The sequence below is a fragment of the Gallus gallus genome, chromosome 2 (genome assembly GCF_016699485.2).
Source record: "Gallus gallus isolate bGalGal1 chromosome 2, bGalGal1.mat.broiler.GRCg7b, whole genome shotgun sequence".
In the NCBI taxonomy this organism is placed as follows: Eukaryota; Metazoa; Chordata; class Aves; order Galliformes; family Phasianidae; genus Gallus; species Gallus gallus.
In genome coordinates, this window is record NC_052533.1 from 37,514,555 (window position 1) to 37,533,006 (window position 18,452).

The following is an 18,452-nucleotide window of genomic DNA, read 5'->3' on the forward strand; positions in this document are numbered from 1 at the left end:
ACATGTAGTAAGAGAGGTCCACTAGTCTGAGCATGTGTCATGAACTTCTGGACACCAAATTTTGTTGTTATTTGAAGGTAGTTCTTTCAAGAAAGATCATGTCGGTTCCCAGAAGGACAGAGTGTGTAAAACTGGGAGAGTACCTTTAAAAAACCTCTTATATAAACATCTTTATTTCGTTTTCTTCAAATTCAGAAATCTGGAAAGAAGTTTGTGCTAAAAGGTGGAGTATTAATAAATATTAATCAGTGCATACCTGCAAAGCCCCTTTGAAGTTGATGGAAAAATTATGATCAGTTAAGAAAACTGAGGTTTATCCAGAATAAACAAATCTAGGATATGCAAAAGAAAATACAAGTATGTACTGATTTGTGCCATTTTTGGAGAAACAGATCATCAGCAGTTTTGTTTGGCTGCAGGAGTATATAGACTTTCGGTATTAGTGTTTTGAACTGGTATAGAGCTAGCAGCACAGTTGAGATAGAGCTCAAGACATCATTGTCACTTCTTTGTTTGCTAGTCATTTAGCTCTGTACAGAAGAAAAGGAGGAAGAAGCCTGTTTGTTCAGCGCAGAGCAGAGGAGCTGAGGGGAGGCCTCATGGCGGCTGCGGCTCCTCACAGGGAGCGGAGGGGCAGCGCTGAGCTCTACTCTGTGTGACAGCGACGGGGCCCGAGGGAACGGCATGGAGCTGTGTCAGGGGAGGGGCAGCTGGGGGTTAGGGAAAGGTTCTTCACCAGAGGGCGGTGAACATGGAACGGGCTGCCCAGGGCAGTGGGCACGGCCCCGAGCTGCCAGAGTTCAAGGAGCATCTGGACAGTGCTCTCAGACTCAGTGTTTGACTGTTGGGTGGTCCTGCATGGAGCCAGGATTCAACGGTTCTTGTGGGTCGCTTCCAACTTGGCATATTCTATGATTCTGTTCTGTGTTACAAACCTGCAAGGCACGTGTAACTATTTCAGATTTTTCTGGGAATTGCTCAGCCCCTCTTGAGTGTGGTGGTCCATGTATATATACGTATAAGTATTACTGTTCAGTACATCATGCCTTTGAGTTGCTTCTGAGAGAGATACTGATGTTACAAATTCTGTATGGTGATGGTGTTAAGACACAAATAACTTGAACCTAACAACAGAAAACAAGAAAAAGTAATAGCGATACAGAAAATAAGGGCTTCTAAAGGACATTAAGAGCTTTCCATCACTAGTAATATTTAAGAGCATCTTAGACAAATGTCTATCAGGCTTGATGCTGCTATATCACTCTCCTGGCATGAGATAACCCCTGGCAGGTCAGTCTTATCCTCATGCACCGTGTTGTGTGTGAAGTTCCCTGATATGTTGTGTATTACATCAGTATCATACAACAGCTGCCTCACATGAATCATCAGGCTTGGCCATCCCTTAAGAGGGCATGCAGAGTAAGGATTCTACCACTGTGCTTTCCTGGATTTTCAGGAATGATTTCTTGGAAAGCTTTTTTCCAGTGAAGAAGGAGTGATCTGGCAGACCAACTCTGGCATTGCTTACTGTCTCTTGGAGGTGGGGCTGATCATCTTTGGTATCTTTGTCTCAGCAGCCCCTAAGAAGCCTTAAAATCATAATCAGTGGTGATTTTACACAACCCAGAATGCATCAAGCCGGTTTCAAGAGGTATTTGAAGAAAAAACAAGAGCTTGTATATATGTTAATGTAGGTTGGGACATACTTCTTACATGAAATCTCTTTCTCAAGCTGTCTGTGGAAAGAACAGCCATGTTGTATCAGGCCAGAGGTCTGTCTAGCCCAATATCCTGTTGCCAGCAGTGTCCAGAAATGAATTCCTGGGAAAGAATACAAAAATAGAGCAAGTATATAGCGATGCGTCCCTAACTCATTGCTGTTGCTTCCAGCGTGGTGTGATTCTGTGCTTCTCCTGATCATTTCCAGAAGACTTCAAGGAGCCCTCCTGTCCAGGTAGGAAAGCAGCCTCTGTAGGCACGCCTCTCAGTACCTTCACTGCTGCAGAGATAGTAAATCTGTGCATAGTAGTGATATGGTGCTATCTGTCTGACCATTGTGCTCTTACTCCTTTCAAGAGGGTCATTTTTAAAAAGGTAGCACATCCATAGGCCTAGACAACAAAATATTTTGCCTAACTGTATATTTTCAGGTGAGGCCATCCCTGGTGTGAGGTGCAGTATCTGGCAGAGAAATTGTACCATTCTCTAGATTTTGTGTGCTCATGTTTTGCAAGCTGGGACACTGCAGCACAGGAACAGACCCATGAACACACAATATAAGACTAAGGCTTCTCTCACAGGAAGGTGGGGTAGTCCTGAAGGTGCTTGTCTGCAGCTGTGCAGCATTAGTTAAAACTGTCAGGAGCTGGTGTTTCTCAGACATCCGAGGAGTTCAAAGTCTTGCTGAAAATTACTCAGCTTCCTAAAACATCTCTTCATTCAGTGAAAAGCAGGCTCTATCTTAAATGTATTCTTCAGTCAGGACTGGGTGCAGTAGCAAATGTCAGCTGATTTATTTATTTATTTATTTATTTTTGGGATAGTGCTTACTTGCATTTTGACTGATATACTCTTTGGCTTTCCAAAAATTTCTGTATTCCAGAGTGGGGTTTTAAATGCCTGAAAAAAGGGGAACGCAACCCCTTGCAGGTGATTCATGTTATACAGAAGGGAAGAGATGCACGAAGAGAGATGCTAATGTTCTTTTGTCTCTGTTTCCCCTTCTGGTTTTTTTCTACTATCTTGTTTGGAAGCAGATTGTGTGTGAAGGGTATTTAAAAATATCTAAACCGATCAAAATCATCTATGGCATAGAGGCAGAAATAGCCAGGAAAGCAAACAGACCGGAGATGAAATATGGATGAGGTAGACATACCAGCATTTCATGAAAGAGAGAGCTTAAGACTAAAAGCCAAGAAACACAAATACAGAGAGTTAAAGTACAGATACTTTATGATTCACATTACTGTATTCAATTAACTGTGATATAGAATTGCGTGATTTTTTTTCTTTCAAAAGAGAAATCCATCTCCTTGCTTATTTTTCCACTTGCCGCTTTCTGTTTAAGTTAATTCAGCAGTAATTGGATACACTGTGTCTAATTCCTAATAAATCAACGGAACTTTATAGTGATATTGACAGTGGCTTTGCTAACCCCATTGTTTCTATCAAGAGTTTTATTCTGCCTCAAAACAATTTGCTGTGAACGCCCTTGTTTGTTTGCCACACTAGTCTTTGTTCTGGCTGAAAACTTTGATTTATAACTGTATATAATTGATGGCTGTGGGGTAGGTGGACTATAGCTATTGCTCCTCCTCTTTTAATCTAGCTTTGCGTAGAAATCCATGTAGTGGAGCATTCTCAAGGGAACCAGGCTGGGAAATTTTCTGTATACCCAATGGGAGGCCATTAATCATAGTGAAGAGTCTCTTACTGGCTGCAAGCATGTTTGTGAAAGTAAGGAAAACAAAAGTGGACCACCTCAAAATGACTTATCAAGAGAATAGATGCTAAAGCCAATGTATTCATAGTGATACATCAAAAAATAAGTAGTTTAGGCATTGCTGTTTGCACCGAAGCATATTTATTCGGATACATCTGGCACTTTTAAAAAGATATTTTATACACTCATAAACGGGGGTAATTGTTGATGTTAGAGATCGGACTCCTAGGAGGAAGAAATAAAAGACTTGATGGCTGCTGTTGTTTTGAGAGACAAACTTTTAAGGCAACAGATAAAAACGCCAAAAAGCATTTAGTGAACACGCGTCAGAGCCAAGCCGGTGAAAGAAACGTTCTAAAATTCTAAGCTCTGCAGTGAGATTTTGATGAATATTTAACACACACCAAAAAAAGAAAAAAAAAAATCCTTAGGAGAGTTAGCAGATAGTTTTTCCCTGCAGCTTGATGGCACCCGGTGTTCTGGCTGTGACCCGGCTGAGGGGAGGGAGCGCGAGCTTACCTTGCAGCCTGTGCAGCAGCTTGAGGGGGGCACTCAGGTGCTGGGTGGGAGCCCCGCAGACCTGCCATCAGGTCTGGGGTCCCGGTGTTCCTGCAGGTTCTGCTGGCTTCTTGTGTTCTTTGTAAAAGCCTGCTTCTCAGCGGCAAATCTAATGGGGTCCAGTTGTGACTGCTCGGAAGATATTTTTACAACAAAGCGATTGCGTTAGGATTTGAGTATAACTAACTTGGATTCCAGATGGACTTTCAAGAGGCATTTTTGTGATTAGAAATTTCTGCCCAGCAGGGAGAAATAAAGGAAGTAGAGAGGCACTCATATGCAGTTTTTAAGCACTGACATTCTGGACCTTTTCCCATATAAATAACCATAAAGTATAGGAGAAGAGATATTGTAGTACAACATAACAACATTAACTTCATTTACTAGTTGTTTTTTGGTTTTATTTTTACTTTAATGGCGAAATTTAATGTGGGCCAACGTAATGCTGCGTTTTATTTTCTCATGAACCCAGGATGCAGCAGCGTACTTAAATCAGTTATTTTACCTCACAAAAGTTCTTGAAGTGATGCTTCCTACTGAACGAGTCCAGCCTATGTACTTCTAAAGGGCTGCAAAAATTCATCAATAATTCCCGTGCCTGAATAGGAAAAATACTGGAAATAGTACTTTCATATATCAAAATGCACTGTTCGGGGAATTTGATAATGTAGGATGGAATGGAAGTATTTTCTCCAATGATTGGAACAGTAAAAACTGCAACTTGTACTGGCAAGGTAGTTAAGAAGTTAAAAGTACCGTTGCCTGCAGTAACTAAGATCTTAACGCAAAATGCAGATACAAGTACAGAGACAGAAGAACCAGCGTTCATCCCAAAATGTGAAATACAACTTCTTATTAATTTCAACTAAATTTAAGGAAATGGAGAGTAAGGGAGAAGAGGCTAACTTACTTTGGGTATTTTTGTAAGATGAAGAAGAAAAAATAAAATATCCTGTGAATAGAAAGGGAAAATAATCTTGGTCTTTTGTTTCCACTGTTTATGGAAAGGGATTAATTCCTGCTGTACATTCTGCAATTTCCAATATTTTTATCCCATGTTTATTCAAAACTCTTCTGCATGTTAGTATGACTTCATTTTCCTCACATACTAAAATGAAATCAAAATATGGTGTATGTCCCAAAGACTTATATTCCAACTTGACATACAGCACATGTTAAGATGATGTTTTTTCAAGTTAAGCATATGCTTAAGTTGCTCTCAGCAGTGATGTTTCTCTGAGCTGTAACTTAGACCCCAGAGCACTTTCTTAAGTTACAGTCTCATCAAGCTGAATGCTATCTGCTATTTTTAATGGTGCTCCACATGTGGATATAATGCTGCCTCCAATCTTAAATCCCTTTTAATTACTGCTCCTTCACTTGTTTTCTTGTTTCCTGGCATGGTGGAAGTCCAAGTGAAATGAAGTCCAGGCAGGCTTAAGTGTTCATCTTAACTATTCATCTTAGCCTTCATTATTGTTATGTTTATGCAGAGTTTTATTAGACTCATGGGATCAAAATGTATTCCCTTAGTTTTACAAAAAATGAATAGCCTTTGTACGTCCTTCACATTTAAAGTAAACAGAGCGAGTTTTTTAAAGTGTTTTTTCAACAACTAAAACACAGTCTCATATTCCACGTATAAATCATAATTTCATTATCAACAGAGTGAGGTCCAAAGCAATATATATGTATAGCTGAATGATGAGAGTGACGTTCGTGTGTAAAATGTATTCCCTTGCCCAAGCAAACACTTCATAACAACTTGTGTGAAAAGGTGTATTTAAGAAACGAAGACTTAAAGCAGCGTGTTACTTATAAATTACATGGAATGCAGTTTTTGTAAAATATGAAGCTTACTGGATATGATCCAGAGCAGCTGAACTATGTTAAAAGGCATAATAAACAGTCATAGCTTTGCATGCAGTTATTTAATTGGCAAATAGATTTTTCTATCACTGTCACTGGCAATAGCAGCCATTTGATACCTGGGCTTGGATTAAATGTTTCATCAGTAGTGCCTATTTAAGGATCTTTATGGAACAACAAGTTAGTCCCCTGGGCAAGCCCATGTCAACTGCAATAAAGAGATCCACACAGTGAACGAGATGTATTTTTGCAGGATTTACAGGGAGGCTGAGATTCTCTTTTCTGTCTCGATGCTTTCAAGGGCTGCTTCCCATTTTGTTTAAGAATAGTGTCTGCTGGTGGCAAATACCGAATGCCGGGCATTGCATATCCAAAGGATTTCTATATTTTCTTGTGCAAATGGATTTATGAGCGGTTATCGTCTTTCTGCAAATAGGTGAGTCTCTGATACAAACAGATGTTGCAGGATTTAGGTAGGTTTAATTTTCCAGCAAATATACTGCATCTAGACTAAACCCACTGATAATCCAAGAAACTGGTGGGTTTTTTCTCTCCCTCATTCTGAAAAAAAATCCCCCAAAGCCCCCAAAATCATCCCCCTCTCACTCTTAATGCCAGGAAAATGTAATGTCTGTGGATTTCAAAATTGCTTTACTTTATTTAGTTCACAGTCTTGCTCCCGGGGTGCTCATAAGATCTGTGCATGTAGTTAATCCTTGCTGCAATATTTTATAATTGGTGCATATAATATGTACGTTTGTCATTTTATAGCATATTGGTTGAATTTAAAAGCATTTTTAAAGTTAATTTTGAATGTGTATCTATGTTTGCCGTGGAACCTGAATCTGTTCTTCTTAGCAGTTAGATTAATTTTTCCCAGTTGGTTTTAATTTCAGCCTTTTGTTTTAATACTTGTCTTGCAGAGATTCTTTAAAAAAGTGAAAATGTGTAGTATAGCTGAAACTGATTGCACCTATTACTTGTTTTCATGTCTGCGTAAGCATGCGAGGCATGAATTTAAATCTCAGCTGTTCATTGGCATCTTTTTGATCTGAACTGATGATACCGTGTCTAACCTCCTTAGCTAGGTTACTGCTTTCTAAGGTTGAAAAGTGGAGAGCGAATGCCTCCGAGGTTGAATTAAATGAGCCATTTGCAACAGATGCAAACTCCGGTGAATAAGCATCTCTCAGGCTCACTTGAAATGGTTCGAACTTTTGTTCACTCGCTGTTCTCCAGTGGGAAGCAAAATGTGGATACTACCATTATTTAAAGAATTGTTTCCAGGATTCTGGTGAGAATTCGACTTGTACAAGTACACACACTTGGCAACTGGTGTTCTGGAGTAGTTTTATCTCATACATATCTCATATCTCATACTCATAACGTTTTTGTGTACGTATTTATACACTTTGTATATTTTGATACATATTTATATATCAATCAGTGTTTTTCTTGTTTTCTCTGTTTTTACTTAGCCTCTCCACCAAGTTTTTTCACTGTGTTTTTATCATACATAGGCAAAGCAAATCCCTCAGGTGAGTAACCTGTAAAGACAGAGTTTCAGAGTCAGATCCCCACGTACCAGGTCTTCTACATCCAGTGGTAGTGCAAAAATGCTTCTAAGCAATCATGTTTTATTTTCCATCCCCTAGAAGCTATTTAGAGTCTTGTCACTGTAAAAGAGTATAACCCTGAATGTGCACTTAGAGTTGTTCCTGTATAATTTTCTCTATGCAAAGTGAAGCAAGTGAGCAGGTGCATTGCTGTGCTGGCCCTCCTTCTCTCCCCTTAGCTCATCTTGGTCCCCATTATTCCCTGCATCATCCTGAAGAACCAACAGGCAGTATTAACCCATATCATGCTTATAGGATACATGGTCACGCATTTAGATGATTAATGTAGTGCTGTTCTGGCTCTCATAGCTTACTTCATGGGTGGTTCTCTTTGTACTATACTTTGCTGTAAATAATACGTGTTCTCATAATAGAAACGTTGCCTGTAAAATGCATCTTTCTGTCCCACTTAGGGACCGCAAACTGGAGAGACCTCTAAAGAAGGCGTTAGTTTTTATGTAGGGCCTGCAAAGATGAATTCCTTTCATGTCTGCAGAATTGCCATTGTGACTGTAGTTGTGGAAGATGAACAACAGCTGGTGTGTCAGTTAGAAAGGACCAAACCGATTGTTTCTGGTTTGATCACAATGTGCAAACACACTCAGTAAGACTCTGGAAGAAGCTGTTACTCTGTCCTTGAAATCAAGTGCTCAAGACCCTGCCCTCCCAGAGGCCTGGAGGGAATCATCGAACTCATCAGCTATTGGGTAGACTGCAGGTAGAGGTCGCTTCGTGTATTGATAAATCATCAAAAATAATGTATGGAAAAAAGATGCTTGTGGCTAATTGATGCATGTCTGTGTACTTCAAACCTCAGATTTCTTTGCCCTTATGGTTTTGTGGTGATTGTTTCAAGTCTGAAGAGGTTTTTGTTACAATAACCACGTTTTTAGAGCCAAGTCGTTTTAGGCTTTGATCATCTCTGAAGATGTTTGCAGTCACAGAAGAAATAATACCAAGTCATTGTCATAATGACTAAAAAAATCTGTCCTGTCCGTTGTTCCTTACCAAGCATGTACATCCACTGTCGCTCTGTACACTCCCCTGTAGATTGCTTGTGCCTTCCTCTGTGCCTGGAGGAGGCCTGAGCTGCATATCAATGTACGTGATAGTTCAGCCTTGTAACCTGGAGCGTGATGACTGCTAATGTGTTTGTTGGGGAGGTTTTTCTGCTTGTACAGATTAATGACCCGATTCGGAAGCTGCTCTACATGCTGGACTCCCGCTGATTTCTGTTTGTGCAGAGCTGCTATGGAAGCTAACTTTGAGCATATATCCTGGCATAATTTATTCGGGGTCCAGCCCTAGTGCCCTGTTGGATTTCAAATAATAAACTGGCCCATGCACAAAATCTCACTCTCTCTCTCTTCTTGAAGCAAAACATTTTCTTGCCTGCTGGAGGAGCTGTGTCTTGAGCTTTGGGAGCATGGATGGACATCCCTGCAGAGGCCTGGTCCTGCCCATGGAACTTACTGCACTGACATGGAGGCAGGGGTTAAGCACTGGCCTTTCTATAGGCTGTTGTGTTACAAAACAGGGCACCTATGGTATTTTTAGGAAAATTTTGGCATTTCCTCTGTAAATTTATTACACCTTTAATTTGAATAGGAGTTCACATGAGATGTATGGCCTTTAATTTTTAACAAAATGGAGTTCCCTCTTGGCTAGACGCAGAATAGTGTGAATTTTATGTACGTATGTAGGCATGGGCAGCACGATGCTCCATGCTGTGGAGCTGGCAATTCTCATCACTCTGAATTTCCTTGATACTCAGCAACTGAGGGGTCTGTTCCCCACGTTGAGGCCTCAATTTTCCACCCAGCTGGCTGTTGGCGAGCTGCCTTGTATATCCCTTTGGCTTTCAGGGGCAGTCATGTGATGGGTCACTTCTGCTTGAGGAAATGGTAGTCCTAGCTGTAAGTGAACCATGAGTAGCTGTGCATGTTGACTCTTCATCTGCATCTGTAAGGCTTCTCTGTCCAACCCTATCCTCAGCTATACGTAGATGTATGAGTGTCTGAGTTGTGTACCACTCTGTGACTTAATGTATAATTTTTACTGTTAAAAATCCTGACTTTCTGTCTCCTAGAAGTAATGGTAATCCTGAAGATCCTTAGAAATTTAGTCTTCTAAGAATTTGAAGATCCTATTTCTAAGCAAGTTGAACTGTAATATATTTCAACTTAAATCTTTTCTGGCTTCTAGCCAGGACACTCTTGAGGAAGAATTCTTCCTCACAGAAGGTGGTTGTTTGAAGTGCCTGGGAGATTTGTAATGTTAGAAGTAGCCAAGGTGAGGATGGATTAGTAGGCAGAGTGCAGGTGTGTGTTAAATGCAATTTATCACATGGATACCACCCCAAGGTATGTGGGTGGATGGATGGGTTGAGAGATGCCTACCTAGAGCTTTAGCTTGCTCAGTCAACACTTAATTCAGTAGATTTTCACAGTTTTCACTGCTTCTAACAGCATTAGCGGGGTCATAGTTTCACACAGATTAGCTATTCTTGAACAGTTTTTCCATTGTGTTAGGTGCAGGCAAGTTTCTCTACAGGCTCACTCAAGCATGAATGCCTTTTCTTTCCTTCTAGTTTTTGCAAGCAGCATACCTATTGTGAGCACTGAAAGGTTATCACTGTCTGGTAGTATTGTGATTCCTCATACGGGATTTCAGAAAAAGACACGGACAACTTTGTGCTCCATGCATACATTTATGGAGAAAACTTATGCTGTGAAAATCCTAGTATGTTTACATTGCCATTTTCCAGCAGCACAATTAGGTTCTGATTTTATGTGTTTATTAGTGTAACTGTTGAAACTTCAGTAGGTTTGTTTGTCATGAAGTCCTTAAGACTGAGATATCTCACTTTGTGTCTTGCTTTTGTCTTTGTACTGTCTCCCAGGAATATCTTTTTGCTTTATCAGCAGACACGTCAAAGTCAGTATCTTTTCATATGTGAGAAGTAACAGCAATAAACCGTATTAGCAAATCCTCCAACAAGCCTCTACTGTTTCCTTAAACTTCATGCTTAACAGTTGCTGATAAATAATCACTTTTCATCAAAATAACTTGTAAAGAACAGTGATTTTTTGAGATTTATGTGTGTAAAACTGCATGGATCTGCTCGGTTAACTGTAATATAGATACAGTTTGGCTGCAGCATGAGAATAAACAAGAGGAGTTCAAATATGTGTTGAAAATACAGAGAAAGTCTAGAGAAAAGCAGCTGTGATTTTGAAATGATGCTGTGTCCTCCTGGTCATTGATGGGTGAGACTGGACTCGTTTCATGCCAGTAGCAAAGCTTCACTGTCTTTAGCTGGTCTGAGACTTTACTGTAATGGGTGTGGTTACAGAGATCTGATATTTTACTTTGATACCTGAAACCAGAAGAAAAAATGTGGTTTCTTTTTCAGTTGCCATGTAGAATCCACCTCTGTTCTTTTCCAAAGTTCATTTCATCCCTCAGAGCAGAGCTGAAAAATCAAATACCAAATCTGATACGCTTGCATTCCATGTGGAAAAGAAAGCTTGGATCTGGAGTAGTTTCTGCCTCTGAATAAATAGAGCCTACTTTTCAAACAAACCCGTGCTGATTAATAATGTATTTCTATATTCTTCCAAAGTAAATTTTGCATAAGGCCTATGAGAAAACACGTGAAACTTAGTGATCCAAAGAGAGTTTTAATTTTGGTTAATGTGAACTTAGAATTTAGGGAGTTGGTGCTGTACTAAAACAATAAAGAATCTGCATCTGCTGCTGTGTATGGGAACTGCTGTTTTGTATGGGAACTGCTGCTTTTTGCACAACTTTTGTTTGGTTCATTTTTGCTCTTCCAAGAAAAGAAATGAAGCCCAAAGCTTCAATTCTTCTTTTGCTTTTCTTCCTGAGCAATGCACCTTTCGTATGAAAAGGAAAAAGCAATTTTTATTTTTCCAAAGAGTAACCCATGAATGCATGTTGCTCAAGATACATTGTCAAAGTGCCTTTCTCTTTGTACCAGCGCACTTCTTGAGCCAGATGCAAAGCCCGTGCAAGCAAATGGGCACGGGTTAGGGCTTAAGCATTGTGGGAATACTGAATTATAATGGTCTCCATTGGGAATTTACATGTGTGCTGAAATTCTGAACTTTGAGCACGTTGGCTTCGTAGAGTCCTGATTTTGTTTCTTTAGATGTAGGCGTGCATCCACTGTGAGACTGCAGTGGAAAGAAAAGTGAGTTCACATGAGTGAGATAATGTGGCGACAACACCAGGGTAGTAGAAAGAAAAAGGAGTACTTTGAAGCAGATGCAAACAGTTAAAAATGAATACATTTGCACGTTGTGATTTTTCACAGTTGGTCTGACGATAAGAATGCTAAATGCAGTGCATGGTGGTCATTTCTTTTAATGCTGGCAGCACTGGCCTTAGCAGAAGCGAGGGATCGTTTTGCAACTCTTCGTACAGCAGTTCATCAAGTTTGACCAGGCTTTGTATTTATCCAGGAATTATTGCACCGTAACAAAAGGTGAAATTTTTGTTATGATGTGTAATCAGTTCATCTGGTGGCTGGTGGCTCAAGCTATGCAGAGGCGCAGTTAAGACATCACTTTCCTTGTGGCTGTTTGCATTAGTTGCACATCCAGCTGCTTTGCTTCAGCTTGTGCCCAGTTCTGCTGCGCGTGATCCAGTAAATCACGGCTAATACACAGCAATTTGTTAATGCGACGACGTGCAGAAATATAACAGTATATATAGGGCTATGGGTTTTACATGGTAATGAGCTCTCCACTCGGTTCCTTATTGTATAATTCTTCCCTATTGCCTTTCTTTGATGGAAGTGCTCAGTTCGCAGCTTCTACTGTGTGGAAGGTCCCCATGGAGACCACGCGCTGCCTGCACCTCCTTCTTTTTTTCTAGCTAATAAGAGCCTAGATGTTTGTAGAGGCTTCTCTGAGATATGTTGTAAGATGCCACTGAAATGGATACTTGGCTAGATTAACTACTGTAGAAAAATTGTGGAAGAATGAGAAGAGAGACCTGTTTATGATACTGTGAGATTTACCAGCGTACTTCACAGAAATACATTTTTTCACCTGGTGAGGATGCCGTCTGTCCTATCTACATTATTTTTCTTCCTGCCTAGAATTGCTTTCTTTTGTTAAAGAAGGATGCTGTACCTACTACATTGACTGGTGAGGTATCCAAGTGCTAAGTTTGCAGTTTCTATGAGAGCTGTTTGGTGCTGATTACATCCAGTTCAATCTGTTCTGTAACTTCGTCTCCTTTTCTATTTGTATGCCTTTATTTATAAATATCTTTTTTGCACTCTTTTTGTATGCCTGGCTCATAAAATCACAGCCAGAAGTACAAGCTTTATGACTATAAAACAAGTCATGCCTACCTTGTAGACTGTGTCATCTGCTGTGATGTTGTATTCTATGTATTATCAATTTTACAGTAAGAGGAAAATTAGAGCATGCATTTTCCACATGAAGAAATCAAATGTAATCTAAATGCAAACCACAGGTTTTATTGCACAGTAATATTTGATAGCACTGCTATTACTAATCCCAGCATGACAAGAAACACAGCATAGTTATGAAGTTCACAGCACTCATTTTTTAATGGTCTTCTTTTGGTTAGGAAAGCTGCAAAGCCAGGATGGATTGTTCACTGCTTGTAGTCTCAGACTTGCAGAAATGTTATACTGTATGCTTTACAAACAAATTCAGGTATGACGGGAATAGGTATGCCTTATAATTTCCATGAAAACATTACATAGTAAAATTACAATGAGATAAATACAGTAAATACTGCATCATAAGTGCTTTTGCTTCTAATAGCTTATTCCATTGGAAATATCACTTTTCTTGTATTTAGGGTTTTAACAACTATAATCAAAGAAATAAAAGACGAGCTATTGCATTACACTAGGCTGCACACACCTCCCAGGTGTGAAGCACACTGACACTTGCCCAGTAGGTTATACAAAGCAATTAAGATGAAAGTGAATGGGCTTCTTTCGGTGCCCTTGCTAAATGTGTTACTTTATTGAAGCAGTGAATGCTTTTAGTCAGGTTGAGTAGACGTGCCAGAGCTGACTATGTCATGCAGTGACCTAGGAGTATTAGGCAAGTGTGCTGTTTGGGGCTGTTGGGTACTGACTGGTGCAGGCCAGCTCAGAATACGTTGTGCTTTCTTGAGGTGTGTGAATTTTTCCATGACATATACTGAACACTGAATATCTGGGGGTGCAGCCTGTAAAGGCTGAGTTAGGCACAGCTATGATTAGATCAGTTGCAATTAAAAGAGCATTTAGTTCTGAAGTTTGCTTAAGTTTTCAGTTTCATGCTCAGAAGAACACTTGCTTTATATAGTTTTTCTCATAATGTATTGTCTTCTCATCGAGTCTGTCTGTAATTTCTGTAGTGTTGTCTGAAGATGTTGGTGCACGGAGCAGTAAGCTTGAAAACAATTGTTTCATCTGCAGTTCAGAATTTCTTCACCCATAGCTTGTCCTGCAGAGCAGGACATAATTTTCAAAGGAGTGGGCTGAGATGTAAAAACAGAAGCAAGCAGGACATGCAGCTGCAAGTGCAGGGGGGATTTGGGTACGGTTACTGACAGAAGGGAAATATGGCTAAAGCCCTGGGGATGATAGCCATTTTCAGACAACAAATAGCACTGAGTATTAATCCTCACAAGATCACAGTGTCATTAAGGTTGGAGAAGACCACTAGTATCATCTAGTCCAACCACCAAGTTGCTAGGAACTCATGCTATCCTGAGGTCAGGACCACTCTCCTGCCTGATAATTGTTTAGATCAGTGATTATTTAGGGTGAAGGGTTCTGCCTATGACACCATTGATACCTCTGTTTCTATTAGGTCTGCAAGAAGTTTTCACCTGTCTTTTTGAAGCAATAATCTGTCCCACCTGGGCATCAGACACGCTGGACCAGGAGAACGGCAGTAATGTACTGTTCCTTCAGTGTGCTTAGTGTATCTGTGAGTGGGAGGTGAAAAGGAAATGGAGTTGGTGGGAGAAACGAGAAACCTGCTATCATAAGAACTCTTAAAATGTATATATAGGTAAATAACTGAATTAATCCAGTTTTGGGAAAAAATGCACAACCCATGTAAATAGTAGGCCAGACTACATGATCATAGTAGCCTTTTGCCCAACTATATATAGGAAATGCTAGCTATCCCATAGTTGTAGTGCCTTTCCATCTAGTTAGTGTTTTCTTGCCTTTTCATTAATCTGTTTCTGTCTGGACATCCAGTCATGCTGTTGTTAAAGGGATATTAGCAAGATACCTGGAAGGAATTGGCTTGCTTAAATGATATACACTGTAATTTAAGATAAAATAAATCAAATTCAGAAATAATATCCCTGGTACTTATGTACATGCTACTTTGTATTTGATCATATCTCCTTGGTTCAGTGTTATTTATTGTTAGTGATCATGTTTTGTCTGCTTTATCTCCTTTTCTCTGCCAGTAGTTTTGCCTCTGTCCATATTCAGTTGTCTCAATTAATAATGCTTTTAGTTCATTGATTTTATTTTCCAGGTGGCTGAACTTCAGCTGGCCAACTTACTTTGTACAGTTTTCCTAAATTCTACGTGTAGATATTCTTTTCTTCTTCTGAAAGGCAACTAAGAAACTTTAATGACCTCTGATAACAGCATCTCGTTAGAAGACAGAGAGATTTTTTTGAGAATTAAATAAGTTCTATTCATTCCATTAGAACTCTTTCTACTTCCAAAGGAGCTCTTCAAGCTGTGGTTGTGTCTTGCTCTTTTGGATGCAGTTATAAAACTTGCATTTCGATTGTACTGATAAAGTTAAAATGATGAATTGCAGTATTTTTGTCTCTTTATTTTTCCTTTTTGTTAGCTTGTATTATTAGCTTTCCAGATTAAACCAGAGAAAACTAAGACCATGTGTGCATGATTTGTGTGTCCTGTGTAATGAGTGTAAGCTACACCGAGGATTTTAGGTTTTCCTTAGATGGATTTTGTTTTGTTTTTGTTTCTGGAAAGTTGAGATTTCTAAAATGTTTCATAAGAGGCTGCTGAAAATGTTGCTGTAGACATCATCAGGTAGAGCACCGCCTCCAGTGATTCCCTGAGTTACTCTTCAGTCACGGCAACCTCTACTTCCCCTAAATACGCTTTCAGTTTGAAAAGTCAGCTGACCATGCAGCTTGACTTGTACCCTTCTGTACTCGTTTTTATTGATGTACCCTAAAATATATTACCCTCATATTGACCCTGTGGTGATAGGCAACTGTGGGAGCGGGTCCCTAGATCCCGAGAAAGTAAGGTAACATGCACACATTTACACTGATTTTGAATGTGATTTATTTTATCCGAAGTTACAGCGAGTGTTATTCAATTAACTCAAGGCACATTTTCAGAGCCGCCATCTCTTTTACAAAGCATAGAGAGAACTACCTGTGCTTTAACTTTTCAATTGTCTTTTCCTGTCACCTTCAAAGACAATTTTGCTTGTATAGTCTTTTTTACAATTCTTTGTATTCTGGGTCTCCTGGGTTAAAGGAAGAAGAGTGAATGAACAGAGCATTTGGTAATGTCGTAATACCAATTTTTATTTAATTTCATGATTAACATTTTGAAGATAAGTTCAGCGGGCAGTGATTGTAATCAGCTGAGGATATCCGGGATACAAGAGAAAGTAATGCTTGATTATAGCAGTTTACAGTTTTACAGTTAAAGATATGAAAAAACACAAATAGTACCTTTGGGAAATGAAATATAATGGAAGTGTGGTTATTAAAAACTAGATATAATGTGCACTAGTTATTACCTATTACTGTAAATCACCATTAGATGCAAGAAACATATCAGATAGATAAAGTAGCCCTCTTGGAATATGTTGCCTTATTTTTCAGTGAGTATTTTTTTTTCTTCCTAGGCATTGAATTGATTTGGGGTGTGGAATTCATTTAGGAGCAAGTATATTGCCCTTTTCTGAATGGCTATTGAAATGAAGTTGTTATCTGTTCTAAACTGTAAGTCATGCTTCCCAATACCCCCAGGAAAACTGCTTAAAGAAGCAATTGTGTGGACCAAATACTAATAGATATTAGTTAATGATGTTGCTAGCCTTCACTTTTTCACTTATCTTCAAATGGAAGTGCATGTTGATCTCCATTTCACAAATGGAAAAATTGAGTCATGCAGAGTTCATATGACTTTCCTGAAGTCACTAGCAATTCACTGTCAGATCTGAAGATAGAACCCTCTCCCATATGCCTTATGTGGTTACATACACTTTTGCAGTGTGTAACTAAGTTCTTTTGGCTTGTTAATGCTTTTCAAAGAGATAAGCAACTTTACAACTTTCTGAGTGACAGAAGTTCCTATGATACCTGCTGGTGCCCTGTTCATCATCAAAAGCCTTGACGTTGCTACTACTATGATCATTTGAGGGGCTTGATGTTCCAATTTCTGTTGTGAGTGAAAGTGGATGAGAACCAGGTCCGGTTCATATTAAGCATAGGTGTTAGAGTCATGTCAGTGCCATCACTGTCTTCCATTTTCCTAAGGATTACCTGAAAGAAGTCTTAGAGGCTACAGCATGACATTTGTCCCATGGATTGGAGAGGGCAAGGCTAGCCTAAGCAGAGCATCCAATTTCAGCCAGTGACTTTGCATAAATCTGTTGTGATTCCAGCTACGTAGTGATGCTAACAGTCAGCTATTATGTCAAGAGTTTTCTTTGATCTGCTAAGTAAATACACATTAATTAGATTAATTAAACAAGATAATTAGAGACGAAGATCAAGAAAATGTTGGCAATCCTAGCAACAGCAGCAATATTTTTTTACAGTATTATTAGCTGGCGAATAAAGATTTTGGGAACAAAGATGCAGAAAGCAGGAGATGTGAAATGTATCTGTTGTGGGTGAGCCTGGTCTAGCAGCCAAATGCCCACCCAGCTGCTCACTCACTCACCTCTCCTGTGAGATAGGTAGAAAAAAGAGGGAAGGCGAGAAGACTCATGGTTTGAGATTATTATAGCCATAAATTTTTGAGTTTAATGATGTCAGGTTAGTGGGATGCATAAACCGAGCACTGGATTTCTTCCAAATGCTCTGAGTTTGCTCATATAACCATGGGAAAAGGCATGCTCCAAGGACACGAAATGTGTAAAACACAGCTATTTGCACACAGGTTTTCATGTCAGACTCTCCTCTTTGTGTCCCAGATCTCATATCACTATAAAATAGATAAGAATGTAGGAAGGAAGCCATCTGGCCTGGGTTATCTTCTTGCTGAGAAAGAATGAATACAGATTTAGTCTGGACCCTATACCTCACCAGCGAGTGAAAAGTCCCCTTACCTGTATTAACAGCAAGGTCCTTTGTAGTGTTTTTCTTAATAAAGTATGTTTCACTGAGCATGTTTTCTGTTGCAGTCTGAGTTTTCTGGGAGTGGGTCATCTGGATTATGGGCTCTCCAAAGTCCCTTGGCTTTGGGCACTCCAGTAATTTTAGTGTTTGCTAACTTTTGTGCCTTTGATTCTAAACACAGTAGTCTTTATGTCTGGCATGTATAATGTGCCTGCCCAGAGAGGTTGTGGAGTCTGCTCTGGAGATAGTCAAAACCCACCTGGATGTTTTCCTTTGCAACCTACTCTGGGTAACATTCTTTAGCAGGGGGCTTGGACTAGATGATCTCCAGGGGTCCCTTCCAACCCCTGTGTCTCTGTGACAAACAGCAGTGCACAAAGAGTAGCCATTCATGACACAGAAATGAGGCAGAGAGCATTGGGTAAGTTGAACAGGAACAAATTGCCCACAGTGACTGGAGTACACTCTAGGAGTCTCTGGGAGGTGAATAAGAAAATGGCAAGATCAGAGTCTCTCCGAAATGTCGTATGATGTAATGGTGAAAGAACTGTGGGTGGCTGGAGAGAGACTAGGATTGGAGAGTGCTGGGTTTTGTTGTC

The 18,452-nt window shown here is 39.8% G+C and overlaps 1 protein-coding gene across 6 annotated transcripts in view; it reads left to right on the forward strand.

Annotated features, from left to right (window-relative positions):
- The window catches only part of RARB (retinoic acid receptor beta), a 324,329-nt gene that overhangs the window by 92,500 nt on the left and 213,377 nt on the right, over positions 1-18,452 (forward strand). For 2 of the 6 annotated variants that reach the window (XM_040676707.2, XM_040676732.2), the window contains exon 3: positions 1,891-1,954. The exons of the other annotated variants lie outside the window; for them this stretch is intronic. The gene's annotated coding sequence lies outside the window, so the exon portion shown is untranslated. The remainder of the gene's footprint in view (positions 1-1,890; positions 1,955-18,452) is intronic. 6 annotated transcript variants of the gene reach the window in all.